General features: G+C 38.9%; 1 long non-coding RNA gene across 1 annotated transcript in view; it reads right to left on the reverse strand.

Moving 5' to 3' along the window:
- The window catches only part of LOC136794043 (uncharacterized), a 51,919-nt gene that overhangs the window by 37,232 nt on the left and 760 nt on the right, over positions 1 to 13,927 (reverse strand). Inside the window, exons 2-4 of the long non-coding RNA XR_010840222.1 lie at positions 13,684 to 13,754; positions 12,900 to 12,999; positions 11,998 to 12,051 (exon numbers count right to left, since the gene is read on the reverse strand). This is a non-coding gene — a long non-coding RNA (uncharacterized lncRNA). The remainder of the gene's footprint in view (positions 1 to 11,997; positions 12,052 to 12,899; positions 13,000 to 13,683; positions 13,755 to 13,927) is intronic.

Raw genomic sequence — 13,927 nt, forward strand, 5'->3', positions numbered from 1 at the left:
CTGAGCAGGAAGAAACAGAAAACATGAACAGACCAATTACCAGTACTGAAATCAAATCAGTAATTTTAAAACTCTCAACAAACAAAAGTCTAGTACCAGATGGCTTCACAGGAGAATTTTACCAAACATTTAGAGAAGAGTTAACACCTATCCTTCTGAAACTATTCCAAAAATCTAGAGAGAAACAAACACTTCCAAACTCATTCTAAGAGGCCACCATCACCCTGATACCAACACCAGACAAAGATATCATTAAAAAAGTAAATTATAAATCAATACCACTGATGAACATAGATGCAAAAATCCTTAACAAAACACTAGCAAACCAAAAAAAAAAAAAATACTAGCAAACCAAATCCAATAATACATTTAAAAGATCATGAGCCATAATCAAGTAGGATTTATCCCAGGGATGCAAGGATTTTTCAATATCTACAAATCAATCACTGTGATACACCACATTAACAAACTGAAAAATAAACACCATATGATCATCTCAATAGATGCAGAGAAAGATTTTGATAAAATTCAACATCCATTTATGATAAAACTCTCCAGAAAGTGGGTACAGAGGGAACACACCTCAACATAATAAAGGCCATATATGACAAACCCACAGCCAACATAATACTCAACAGTGAAAAGCTGAATGCATTCCCTCTAAGAGCAGGAACAAGACAAGGATGCCCACTCTTGCCATTTTTATTCAATATAGCTTTGGAAGTCCTAGCCACAGCAATCAGACAAGAAAAAGGAATAAAAGGAATACAAATTGGAAAGGAAGAAGTAAAACTGTCACTGTTTGCAGATGACATGATGCTACACAAAGAAAATCCTAAAGATGCCACCAGAAAACTATTAGAGCCCATCAATGAATTTGAAAGTTGCAGGATACAAAATTAATATACAGAAATCTGTTGCATTTCTATTCACTAACAATGAAATATCAGAAAGAGAAATTAAGGACACAGTCCCATTTACCACCTCATCAAATGAAAAAAAAAAAAAAAACCAACCTAGGAATAAACTATCTCAGGAGGCAAAAGACCTGTACTCCAATAACTATAAGATGCTGATGAAAGAAACTAAAGGTGACACAAACAGATGGAAAGATATACTGTGTTCATGTACTGGAAGAATCAATATTACTAAAATTACCATATTGCCCAAGACAATCTATAGATTCATTGCAATGCGTATCAAATTACCAAAGGCATTTTTCACAGAATTAGAACAAATAATTTAAAATTTTGTATGGAAACACAAAAGACCCTGAATAGCTAAAACAATCTTGAAAAAGAAAAAGAGAGCTGGAAGAATCAGGCTCTCTGACTTCAGACTATACTACAAAGTTACAGTAATCAACACAGTATGGTCCTGGCACACACACACACAAAAAGGCACATAGATCAATGGAACAGAATAGAGAGCCCAGAAATGAACTCATGCAATTATGGTCAATTAATCTACGACAAAGGAGGCAAGAATATACAATGGAGAAAAGATAGTCTCTTCAATAAGTGGTGTTGGGGAAACTGGACAGCTACATGTAAAAGAATGAAATTGGACATTCTCTAATACCATACACAAAAATAAAGTCAAAATGGATTAAAGACCTCAGTGTAAGACCAGATACTATAAAACTCCTAGAGGAAAACATAGGCAGAACACTCTTTGACATAAATCACAACAATATTTTTCGGATCCATCTTCTAGAGTAATGGAAATAAAACCCAAAATAAGCAAATGGGACCTAATTAAACTTGAAAGCTTTTGCACAGCAAAGGAAATCATAAACAAAATGAAAGGACAACCTACAGAATGGGAGAAAATATTTGCAAATGATGCGACAGACAAGGGATTAATTTCCAAAATACTGTATATCAATAGCTCATAGAGTTCAATAAAAAAAACAAAACAAAAAACAACCAGTGGTGCTTTGTGTCCTCCTAGAGGGGTGAGATAGGGAGGGTAGGAGGGAGACGCAAGAGGGAGGAGATATGGGGATATATGTACGTGTATAGCTGATTCACTTTGTTATAAAGCAGAAACTAACACACCATTATAAAGCAATTATACTCCAATAAAGATGTTAAAAAATAAATAACTAAAATAAAATATAAAATGTTAAAAAAAAAAAGGCAGACACCTAATAGACATTTCTCCAAAGAAGACACACAGATGGCCAAGAGGCACATGAAAAGATGCTCAACATTGCTAATTATTAGAGAAATGCAAATCTAAACTACAATGAGGTATCACCTCACACAAGTCAGAATGACCATCACAAAAAATCTACAAATAATAAATGCTGGAGAGGATGTGGAGAAAAGGGAACCCTCCTACACTGTTGGTAGGAATATAAATTCATGCAGCCACTATGGAGAACAGTATGGAGTTTCCTTAAAAAACTAAAAAAGAGTTACCATATGATCCAGCAATCCCGCTCCTGGGTACATATCTGGAAAACATGAAAACTCTAACTTGAAAAAATACGTGCACCCCAGTGTTCACAGCAGCACCATTAACAATAGCCAAGACATGGAAGCAACCTAAATGTCCATCGACAGATGAATGGATCAGGAAGACATGCTATATGTACATACAATGGAATATTACCCAGGCATAAAAAAGAACAAAATTTTGCCATTTGCAGCAACAGGAATGGACCTAGAGATTATCATACTGAGTGAAGTCAGAGAGAGGAAGTCAAATATCATATGATCTCACATGTGGAATATAAAAAAATGATACAAATGAACTTATTTACAAAAGAGAAGTAGACTCACAGACATGGAAAACAGACTTATATTTATCAGAGGGTAAAGTGGCAGGGGTAGGCAGGGATTAATTAGGAGTTTGGGACTTACAGATATACACTACAATGTATAAAATAGATAAACAACAAGGACCTACTATACAGCACAGAGAACTACATTCAATACCTTGTGATAACCTATAATGGAAAAGAGTCTGAAAAATAATACATATTATAGGGACTTCCCTGGTGGGCAGTGATTCAGAATCCACCTGCCAATGCAGGGGACATGGGTTCGAGTCCTGGTCCGGAAAGATCCCACATGCCACGGAGCAACTAAGCCCATGCACCAGAACTACTGAGCCCGTACTCTAGAGCCTGCAAGCCACAACTACTGAAGCTGCGCACTGAGAGCCTGTGCTCCACAACAAGAGAAGTCACTGCAATGAGAAACCCATGCACCGCAATGAAGAGTAGCCCCCGCTCACCGCAACTAGAGAAAGCCCACGTTCAGCAACGAAGACCCAATGTAACCCAAAGCAAATAAATAAAATAAAATATACAAATGTTAAAAAAAAAAAAGAAAAAGGGCAGAAGACCTAATAGACATTTCTCCAAAAAAGACATACAGGTGGCCAAGAAGCACATGAAAAGCTGCTCAACATCACTATTAGAGAAATGCAAATCAAAACTACAATGAGATATCACCTCACACCAGTTAGAACGGGCATGATAAGAAAATCTACAAACAACAAATGCTGGAGAGGGTGTGGAGAAAAGGGAACCCTCTTGCACTGTTCGTGGGAATGTAAATTGATACAGCCAGTATGGAGAACAGTATGGAGGTTCCTTAAAAAACTAAAAATAGAATTACCATATGATCCAGCAATCCCACTACTGAGCATATACCCAAAGAAAACCATAATTCAAAAAGACACATGCACCCCAATGTTCACTGCAGCACTATTTACAATAGCCAGATCATGGAAGCAACCTAAATGCCCATCGACAGATGAATGGATAAAGAAGGTGTGGTACATATATATATACAGTAAAATATTACTCAGCCATAAAAAGGAATGAAATTGGGTCATTTGTAGAGACGTGGATGCATCTAGAGACTGTCATACAGAGTGAAGTAAGTCAGAAAGAGAAAAACAAATATCGTATATTAACGCATATATGTGGAACTTAGAAAAATGGTACAGATGAACCGGTTTGCAGGGCAGAAACTGAGACACAGATGTAGAGAACAAATGTATGGACACCAAGAGGGGAAAGCAGCAGGGGGGTGGGGGTGTGATGAATTGGGCAATTGGGATTGACATGTATACACTGATGTGTATAAAACTGATGACTAATAAGAACCTGCTATATAAAAAAAAATAAAAATAAATAAAATAAATTTATTAAAAAGAATATATATTAAATATATTATATATAAATAACTGAATTATTTTGGTATACACATACAATGAACACAACACTGTAAATCAAGTATACTGAAATTTTTTTAAAATTCTGAACTAGAAACCACATACAAAGAAGTGTAAGACTTGTATACTGAAAACTACAAAGCACTACTGAGGGAAAGTAAAGAAGACCTAAATAAATGGAAAGACACCCCATGTTCATGAATTGGAAGACTATATTGCTAATATGGCAATACTATTCTAATAATTCACAGGTTCAATGCAATTCTCATCAAAATTCCAACTCCCTGGTTCACATAAATGGAAAAGCCTATCCTAAAGTTCCTATGGAAATGTAAGGGACCCAGAATAGCCAAAAATCTTGGAAAAGAAAAATAAAGCTGAAGTACTCATTCACAGATTTCAAAACTTAAAATAAAACTACATTGATGAAAACTGTATGATATTGGCATAAGGACAGACATATAGGTCAATGGTATAGAATTTTTACTCCAGAAATAAACCCAGATATCTATGTCAAATGATTTTTGACATGGATGCCAAAATAATACAGTAAGGAAATAACAATCTTTTCAACAAATGGTGCTGGGACAAATGGAAATCTAAGTGCAAAAGAATGAAGTTGGACCCATAGCTCACACCATAAATAAAAATTAACTCAGGGAGTTCCCTGGTGGCCTAGTGGTTAACATTCCAGGCTTTCACTGCTGTGGCCCGGGTTCAGTCCCTGGCTGGGGAACTGAGATCCCACAAGCTGCATGGCATGGACCAAAAAAAAAAAAAAAAGACTCAAAATGTATCAAACTTAAATGTAAGAGCTAAAATTATAAAACTCTTAAGAGAAAACACAGGTATAATTTTTGTGACCTTGGATCAGGTAATGGTTTCTTAGATGTGACACATGAATTATAAGCAAGCAAAGGGAAAAGAAAAGATTAACAGGACTTCATTAACATCAAAATCTTTTGTGCATCAAAGGACACCATCAAGGAAAACCACAGAATGGGAGAAATATTTTCAAGTTATATATCTGATAAAGATCTAGTATCCAGGATATAAAAAATAATATATATCTTATATCTCTATAAAAAGACAACCTAATTTTAAAATGGACAAAGGATTTAAATAGGTATTTCTCCAAAGAAGATAAAGAAATGGCCAATAAAAACATGAAAAGATGTTCAACATCATTAGTCATTATGCAAATGCAAATATAAGCCACAAGAAGATCACACACCATAGGATGACTATAATAATAAAAAAGTAGAAAATAGTAAGTGTTGACAAGGGTGTGAAGAAATGGGAACTGTCATACATTGATGGTGGGAAAGTAAAATGGTGCAGCCACTGTAGGAAACAGTATAACAGTTTCTACAAAAGTTAAACACAGAGTTACCATATGATCCAGTAATTCTACTCTTAGGATAACCAAGACAATTGAAAATATCTGTTCACCCAAAAATTTGTATACAAATGTTCATAGTAGCATTATTTACAATAATCAGAAAGTGGAAACAACTCAAATGTTCATCAACTGACAAATGGATAAACAAAATGTGGCATATCCATACAATGGCATATTATTTAGCTCTAAAAAGTAATGAAATACTAATACATGCTACAACATGGATGAACCTTGAAAACATTGTTAAGTGAAAGAAGCCAGACACAAAAGACCACATTTTATATGATTCTATTTGTATGAAATGTCCAGAATAAACAAATCTACACAGGCAGTAAATAGATTAATGCTTGCCAGGGACTGGGACAGTGGGTGAGAGGGGGAGAATGGGGAATGACTGCTAAAGGACACAGGGTTTGTTTTAGGGGTGATGGAGACATTCTGGAATTAGATTAATGATGGTTGCACCACCTTGTGCAATACACTAAAACCACTGAATTATATACTTTAAAAAGGTGAAATTTATAGTAGGTAAATTACATCTCAATAAAAAGATAAATTTTTTAAAAGGTTAGATCTACCCAATTTTTGAAGATGATGGAGAGGTCTCAGCCTTGTAAAACCATGTGCACACCCCTCAGGATCTACTTTCATCTCTCCTTCTGGTCACTATACCAATAAATAAAGTCAAGTTACAATATAATCTGACTAAAGAAGTAGTGGGCCTAATAAGGGAAAACCAGACTATACACTGAAGAAGCTAGGGCCTAGTCAACATATTCCATCAGGATCTAATTATTGGGTCTGGATCCTAAGGATGCTGGTTCAAGGTGGGAGGTAGAGATGGGGTGTCTGTGACATGTAAAATTGGCATGACTCTGTGTTTATGCTCACCTTGGGCCACAACTCTTTTCACACATAATGTAAACCACTCACAGCTCTGATCATTAGGAGGATTTCCAAAACACTGCATTTCAGGACCATTTCCAGTAGCAATATATTTTCAATTTTCACCCATATTTTGAGCTAACCCATTCATGAATCAATCTCAGCTATTTTCCACTTCTAAATAAATGGAAAGACACCCCCTGTTCATGAATTGGAAGACTATACTGCTAACACAGCACTACTATGCAAATAATCTACAGGTTCAGTGCAATCCCTATCAAAATTTCAACTTCCTTGTTTACATAAATGGAAAAGCCTATCATAAAGGTCCTACTGCTGGGCCTGTCCTATCTTATGATGTGGTGGGTCTGACAGACATGAACTCAATGGGCAGCTTTGTTGAATAATCACTTGACATTCCAAGGTTAAACACTCAATTTCTACCACAAATACTCCATTTCTAACTTCCTGCTATAGGACCCATTTAAAGTTGGCCAACTTGTTTTAGCTGGTAAACAGGTAGGGGCAGATAATGGGATATGCTGCTCTGGACCAACTACTGGATATTTAAAGACTTCAGCAATGTGGCAGGACCCTGAATTTTTACAATCTAGCTATGATCAAACGGTCAACTGGTCCTATCACACAGTCTACCACCCAGAAAATGGTAGCCTGATACAGTAGAGGAATGATCTCTTGAACATTCCAGTAAGGTGTTAGCTTGAACATTATAATTATACTCTGCAAAGACAAGGGTATCTTCCAGGATGTATTCTACAACCCCAAATCGACAACCATAATATGTAGAATACATGGGTCTGAGAACCCTGGGGTGGAAATAGGAATGACTCCACTTAATGCCACTCAGAGTGACCCCCTTGGAGAATTTCTGTTTCCTATCTACATTTATAGGCTCTGTGGGTCTAGAGCTACACTACCCAATAAGGTAGCCACTAGCTATGTGTGGCTGTTTACATTTAAATGTAATTAAATTAAATTAAAAATTAATTTCCTTAGTTGTACTAGTCACATTTCAAGTGCTCAACAGTCACATAAGAAAGTGGTTACCATAATAAATAGCACAAATACTAAACACTTCCATTACTGCAGAATGTTCTATTGGACAGAACTACTCCACAGGACCTGGTTACGAGAATAGAAAGCTTCTACTAGGGGATAAAGAGAATCCTACTGAAATTTAAGCTATGGCTACTGCACTGTCACTTCAAGCACTTTATGCCAAGAGACTAGGAAGCAATAAAAGGAATCACTTTACTGACAGGGGTCACTGACCCTGATCATCAAGAGGAGACAGTGTTGCTGTTACGTAATAGAGATAGGGAAGAATATGGTGCTCAGGTGATCCACTGGAGGGTTTCTTGGAACCGTCAAATTTTAATAGTAAATGGACAAGTGTATCATTCATGGCCTCAAAAGGTAATGGTAAACAGGGGCTCAGACTCCCCAAGGATGAGGGTTTGAGTCAGACTAACAGGAGCACCACCTACTCCAGCGGAGGTACAAGCCTGACAAAGGAATGAAGAACACCTGCATATTTCCTGTGTAGTAACATGACAATGACTCAAGGTCCAAATGAGCATGCCCCAATGCTTTGTTACTATGCAAGTCTCTTTGAAACACTGAAACAACTGCCATATCTAAGGGCTGAGAGATCAGGATTGTCTGAGATTAGATTCCTGTAACTAGGAAAATGGTGGCTGAAATTGAAAGGGCTACTTCCAAAATATTTATTTTTTGCCAAGTTTTTCTCTGTCTCAGAGCCTTTTCACTTGCTATTCTTTTTGCCTAGAATACTCATCTTCCAGATCTTTCACACAGCTGGCTCATTATCATTCCAATATCACCTCCTTAAAAGAGGTTCTCCCTGATCAACAAAATCTTCCAACACAGATATTTTTCTTTACACCATTATAATTCCTTCATAAGACTTCTAAAATGTATATTCATGTTATTTATTGATTTTTAATTTTCTTATTTATTGTTCAATTCTACCACTTGAATTTAATCTTCACAAGGGCAGACACTTTGGTGGTTTTATTCACTGCAACATCCTCAGCACCTAAGAACAATGCCTGATACATTGTAGGTGCCAATAAATATTTTCTAACTGACTGTTGCAGAGACTAAGAAAACTAGATTAGAAATTAGGGACAGGTTATTTCAATACCTTTAACTGACCAATAAGCCAATGGGGACAAAAAACCTAAAGGAAACAACCTGCCAAGTATATGCAGCTAGTTTCTAGTAGATTCAGCATCAGAATCTTGGTTTGGGGGTATTAAAGGCCCTGCTCTTTCCACTGAATCATTGATATAAAAGTAAATAACAAATACTGCAACTGTTCTAAGAATGTGGCAAGCAGCTCTGAAGCCATATGCAGAAGGCAAAGAAAGTGACCTATACTTAATATCAACTTTAAATACTATACCTACCACCTCTTGTCTGTGCAACTATTAGAGAAGCAAACAGAACAACTCCCAAATATAATGGCAGCAGCAAAGACGGGGAGGGCTAGGAACATAGTTAATTCACAAGAGAACTCAAACTACATTTCTTTACCATCTTCTCTTCTAAATCCTTTACCAATGTTTCTTTTTTTTTTTTTTTGCGGTATGCGGGCCTCTCACTGTTGTGGCTTCTCCCGTTGTGGAGCACAGGTTCCGGACACGCAGGCTCAGTGGCCATTGCTCACAGGCCCAGCCGCTCCACAGCACGTGGGATCCTCCCGGACCAGGGCACGAACCTGTGTCCCCTGCATCGGCAGGCGGACTCTCAACCACTGCACCAACAGGGAAGCCCACCAATGCTTCTTGACATACCATAAGGGCACTGCTCCAATGTTCATGCTGGAGAAAAGATGTGGGGATAATTGCTGTTGATAATCTGTACCTAGAACAATAGTCCTAAAAGGCTTTACACTCATTTTGTAATTAATGATTTTTCTTATTTTATCTTGGCAAAAACAGTGTATTTACACATTGTGAGTACTGCCCATTATACTAAAGTAGACTACCCATGTCCATTTTCTAAGTTATAATTACTCATTGCAACAAACAGAACAAGTCATTCTCAAAAAATTCCTGAAAGAAAACTCTTTGTCCAAATTAAGCTTTCTTTTCTTTTTTTTTGCTTAGTAAATGATGATTAAAAGAACAGAGAAGGATCTTCATATTGTACCAGCCTCAAATTGGGTATAGCAGAATTTCAATATTGACAATCACTTCCTTCCAAAAGGAATGAATAAGAATGAGTCAGAATTCTTTCCCCTTTGAATCAGTCATTAGTTATGAGCAAAAGTCTCTGGGACTGTCCCCCACAAAGGTGGGGTCTAAATCTGCTATAACTTTGGAATTAAGATATCTTAAAAGCAGTGTGATAATATCTGCATATTATTTGATACAACTTTGGGTAGAGAAGGAGAGACAGTAGAAAAATGACTATTATATGTATCTAGGAATCCTGAAGAGTTTTTTCCTCATTGCTTATTTTAAAAATTAGCTTAAAAATCAAATAATTACTTTAAGAATTAAAACATTAGCCCTAGTCCAGAGGAGGAAATCACACCTGACTGGCAAAATAAATGGTTCTAGATCTTTACTCCCCAATGAAGAGACTGACAATGTAAGGAGTAACAGAATGAAGAGGTGCTGTGTAATATAAAGAAATCCCCCAGGTGATTCTGCAACTCTTCCCTTTCCCTCTTTCCCCTTCTTTTTTTTTGTGGTGCGCAGACCTCTCACTGTTGTGGCCTCTCCCATTGCGGAGCACAGGCTTCGGACGCGCAGGCTCAGTGACCATGGCTCACGGACCCAGCCACTCCGCGGCATGTGGGATCTTCCCGGACTGGGGCACGAACCCGTGTCCCCTGCATCGGCAGGCGGACTCTCAACCACTGTGCCACCAGGGAAGCCCTCCCCTTCTACTTTTAAGCACTAAGTGATAGTAGTTCCTATACCAGTTGATCACTAGAATCTACTGCAGTGTTTTAAAAAATACAAATTCCTGGATCCAAATCCTCAGTGTTTTGTTCAGTGGTGACCCTTCTAGCCCATGCTTAGTGTGTCTAGGGGGCAATCCAGTACTGACCATGCTTACACAGCTCGTGAATGTGGCCACACGATTCCCTGTCTCACGAAGCTCCAAAGGCTCACTGTCAAATCCCTATGAAATTTAGGTGAAAGTGAATATGCAAGCCTTGGGCTTAACTACTTACGAAGTGTGAACAACAGTTGCTTTCCCTTTATAATTAAGGATATGATGTGAGAATGAGAAATGCATCACAGCCAAATGGAGGTCATCCTGCCCCTCAAGGATGGACATGGCATACAGGCAGGTGAGACTGAAACCCAGGCAGAAAGGGCAGATAACAGGAACCAGCTGTTGTATTCAAAGAACAGACCACCAATCCAATCCACTTATTTTTCCATGGTGGAGACAGAAAACTCAACAAAGGAAGTGGGTCAGAAAAGATGACTAAGAAGGAATGCATACCACTCTAGAAAACAGTTGATCCTAGAACTGGCTAACTCAGGAACATTTCAGAGTGGAATCACAAAGAGGTCTTATCCATAGGAACAAGTTGGCTTTTGCTTTCAAGGTCTATGTGGTTTCTCAGCAAAAGGTGTTCCTGCAACGCCAAGAACATGGTTTCCCAGATTCCTGTAACCAGTGGGTCAATCCTGACTGCAGAGACAGCTAATTTCAGACTACATTCTGGCAGCAGTGAGAAGGCTTTGATTCTAGGGACACCGTCTCATGAAGGGACAGGTTTAAAGGAACAATCTTAGCTTATACCTAAGCTCTTGCAGGAAGCCTCCTCTGAACATTCAGGCTGCATGCCTGTTCACTGGATCCCAGGACCACTGTATACATAACTCCTTTATAGCACTTACTATAACTTTGAAAGCAGCTGTTCATATGTATGACTCTCAAAAAACCATGGCCTCTGTATGAGAATGGGAATTGTTTACTTTGCCTTCCTATCCCTAGCTCCTAGGAGAGTAACCAGCACATCAAAGGTGCTAAAGAAACATTTGTTGTTTTGTTTGCTGATTCAGCTTGTCATTCCCAAAGCACAAATATTTATCTTCTCTCTGTGTCTGGCTCAGCCACACTAGGGGCTTGTGCTAGGCTAAAGTACTGGATCTCAGAGCAATAGACTCAAGTGCTCCTCCTATCAACTGAGGAGTGAGGTCTGCCTGGAGAGACAGAGGAACCTCCTATCACAAGTGGGGACACAGGTGGGAGCAAAGGACTATGTGTAGTTCTCTCTCCATCACTTTCTACCCCAAGAATTCATCTCAATTACAGGTGCCTGGTGGAGGCGGCACCACGCCAGACAATAAAATCTGTTTTCTCTCCTAATTTTAAAACAATCCCCAAAGATTTATCCTTGAGAATTTAGAGGTCCCTGAGCTAGAAGCCAAACCTATGTGAGCTGTAACATTTTCTTGCCACTTGAAACACAGCCCAAAGGAATGATATTTTGCCCTTACCAAAAAATAATCCATATGAGGGTCATAGTATCCTCCAATGCCATAATCAGCAACCTGGCAGTAAAAAAAAAAAAAAAATACAATGTTAGTTAGATGGACGGCCTCTAAGCCAGCCCAGGAACTCTGCATCCCCAAGCCTGCTCCTAAATGAAGACAATAAGCAGCTTATCTAGTACCTGTACCTAGACCAGGAAACTAAGGAACAGACAGAATATGAAACTTACCCAGGGTGACACAGATAGAAAGTAGCAAAGCTTGAATTCTTTTCTTTTTAAAAATAAATTTATTTATTTATTTTTGGCTGCATTGGGTCTTCATTGCTGCACACGGGCTTTCTCTAGTTGCGGCGAGCGGGGGCTACTCTTCAGCACGGTGGGCAGGCTTCTCATTGCGGTGGCTTCTCTTATTGAGGAGCATGGGCTCTCGGTGCATGGGCTTCAGTAGCTGTGGCTCATGGGCTCTAGAGCTCAGGCTCAATAGTTGTGGCTCACGGGCTTAGTTGCTTCCTGGCATGTGGGATCTTCCTGGACCAGGGATCGAACCCATGTCCCCTGCATTGGCAGGCAGATTCCCAACCACTGCGCCACCAGGGAAGTCCTGGCAGGATTCTTAACCACTGTACCACCAAGGAAGTCCCAAAGACTGAATTCTTACCCAGGCCTTTTGACTCCTGAGCTCTATGCTCTTAAACCCTAGGCCATACGTGCCCAGAGAAAGAGGCAAACAAAAATCAGACTGGGTAGGTTTCTGTGGGAAGGGGAATGGAAGTGGGGCTCACAACATTTCAAGGCCAGTGTCCTCAGGCTAGAGAATGGAAAGCTTCAGGGTAGAGGTAACTATGGCTCAACTGCCAGATTAGAAAGGGGGACAGGACACAGATTCCTCACTCAGATACGTCATACCTGGAAAAATTCACCTGTTTCATCTGACAGCCCAGTGATGAGCTGAATCCTGCAATTCACTTGGCCAATCACAGGGTCTTCCTCTTCTGTCAGAAATACACTGCATGGAGAAAATCACATAGATGACAAGGGCATGGGGAAAGGAGAAAAGTGGACCAATGTGAGTCAGGAGAAAAAGATGGGGTAGAAAAGGAGGTGAGGAGGTTGGAGGGTTTGGAGATCATCCCTCTTGCCTCTGGACAGTGTCACAACTGTCATTTCTGGCTCAGAAATGCCATATGGGGATGTTCAGAATCCCCACAATGTCAGCATTCACAGGGCCCTTGGAACTCATCCCTTCCAACCCTCTGATGTGGTAACAACAATACTGGGACAATACTGAGGAGGTATATTATCTGAGTTTATACAGTCAGTAAGTGGCAGAGCTAGGACTATAATTCAAGTCTTCAAGATTTTCATCCTGTACTTTTTTTGTGATATAACAAGATCTCCTAAAATTTTAAGTAAAACTCAAAACTGGTAAAACCATGATAAAATGAGTGTATAATTTAAGCTAGAACAAAATCACTCTTAGGGTCCATAAACAAACACAAACCACACATATACACACATGCACACTATAAGCCCACATGAAATATGCACACAGAGTCACAGCTAAGGACAGTGTGAGAGACATACAGTAAACAAATGGAGAGACACGAAGTGAACACACAGGTCAGAGAAATCTCACATATACGAGCAGGGTGACTGGGAGAGATGCCAAACCACCCCATGCCCAGATTACCTTTGGCTGAATCTCGCTTTTGACGACTGGACAGAAGGTGAAATGATACTAAAGATGCTGGATCGTTTCATCTAGGAAATAAAATCTGAGAATGAATATAGTCTCACTTCATCCCTAACTATGTGCTTATGTCCAGAGACCCTAGAGATAGATCTATCATTAACTAATTCATTTATTATTTTAAAAACTTATTCTGAACTATTTAAAGCATACAGAGAACTGTGAAGAATAATACAGCAAATTC

Source organism: Kogia breviceps, chromosome 4 (genome assembly GCF_026419965.1).
Source record: "Kogia breviceps isolate mKogBre1 chromosome 4, mKogBre1 haplotype 1, whole genome shotgun sequence".
Classification (NCBI taxonomy): domain Eukaryota; kingdom Metazoa; phylum Chordata; class Mammalia; order Artiodactyla; family Physeteridae; genus Kogia; species Kogia breviceps.